This window comes from Octodon degus, unplaced genomic scaffold (assembly GCF_000260255.1).
Source record: "Octodon degus isolate 3935 unplaced genomic scaffold, OctDeg1.0 scaffold00036, whole genome shotgun sequence".
Lineage (NCBI taxonomy): Eukaryota > Metazoa > Chordata > Mammalia > Rodentia > Octodontidae > Octodon > Octodon degus.
This window is the reverse complement of record NW_004524612.1, coordinates 2,210,928-2,212,615: the sequence shown is the minus strand read 5'-3', so window position 1 is coordinate 2,212,615 and position 1,688 is coordinate 2,210,928.

Here is a 1,688-nt window from a genome sequence, read left to right as displayed (position 1 = left end):
GAGTCAAGAGGCTCTATGTGCAGCCACGAAGATGGCTTTCCAGAATCAAGAGAGCGACCCAGGGCCTCACCCGGTTTTTATTCAGTGGAGGAGTAGCTTGAGGAGGATTGACTGAGAACTGTGGGAAGTAGGTGATCCTTGTGAGCTGAGCTAGGTGGGTGGCCTACATTTACCTCGCCATCTGCAGAAAGGATATGCAGAGAGAGCAATCAGCATTATATAGTATCTAACGTTTTGGTAAGTCTGGTGCTTCAGCTTTGGTGTAGCCTTTCAAGCCCCAGGAAGTCATAGCCTCAGTCTCCAGGCTCGATCCCAGCTGGTGGTGCGGAGCATTAGCTCTACCGTCCTGTTTTGACCTGGCTCACTTTAAGGAACAGCAGGTGTAGGTTACCTGGGAAACACGCACACCACCTTCAAAGACTATCCCCAGCACCTCAGCTAGACCAATACACATTGCTTAAGGCCAACTGAATGATAAACAGAAGTCCTGGCCAGCTCTGTACACAACAATACGAGGAAATAGGGTCAGGCTCAGTCAAAATGGAGACAGTCGCTCTTCTTTCAAGGAAAGCTGCTACGTGGTCCTCCACACATTCTCCAGCTTATCCTATGCTAGTTGAGTGCAAAATTCATCATTTCTGAATGTGAAATGAGTTTGATTTCGCGTTTTAATGGGGGAAGGGAGAGCTGCATGTGATAGTGCATGTCTCTAATCCCAGAAGGTGGGAGGCTGAGGCAGGAAAATTGCTGTGAGTTTCAGGCCAGCCTGGACTACATAGCGAAGCCTTGAGGAGAGGAAGGGAGGAACAGAGACAGACAGAGACAGAGAGAGACAGAATTCTAAGATATTAATAAAAATTGAAAGCTAAGAAGCAATGAAAACAAAAAATGGTCAAAATAGTGAGAACCTACTTTAGGAAAAAAAAATATAGTAATTGTGTGCAAATTTGTGTATAGTATTAATGCTCCTTGAAAGTTTTCCGTGATCTGAAGTGCCTCAAAGAGGCTAATCCTGGACTTTTTCTACAATTCTATCATCATAGCTTCCCAGTCAGGCCAGTGCTGGTCTGAGTCTGCAGAGTCCACAGACCTGAGGGCAGTCAGCTTTTGTCCCCAGGCAGTATGTCTGGCCACAGCACTGGCATGGAAGGGGCTGAGGGAGAATCAGAGACAACACAGGTTTAAGTGAATTCACTCAGGCAGAGCCCTAGACTCCTCACTCTTATCTAACATGGCACTCAGGCCAGGAATATAGCTCAGTGGCATAAATACCTGTCTGGCAAGTGCAAGGTCCTGAGTTTGATTCCCAGTACCTAAATAAATAAATGACAAAATGACATTCTAGGGCTGGATATATAGCTCGGTGCACAGTGCCATTGGCAAGTGGGAGGTCCTGAGTTTGATTCCCTATATCAGATAAGTAAATAAATAATTTGTAAAACTTAAAATAAAATAATATTCTATAAGTAATAGCCAAAAGCTGTCTACATTGATTTGATTAAAATTTTGACACATCTAAAAGCTATCTTATTGGCAGGGCACGGTGGTGTACACCCATTATCCGAGCACCAGAGAGACTCAGGCAGTAAGAGTAAGACCTTGTCTATAAAATAAACAAATACCATTTTATCATTCAACCGGAGCTTTGTAAGTCATGGCACTGCAAGCCTACCAAAAGATCTGTCACC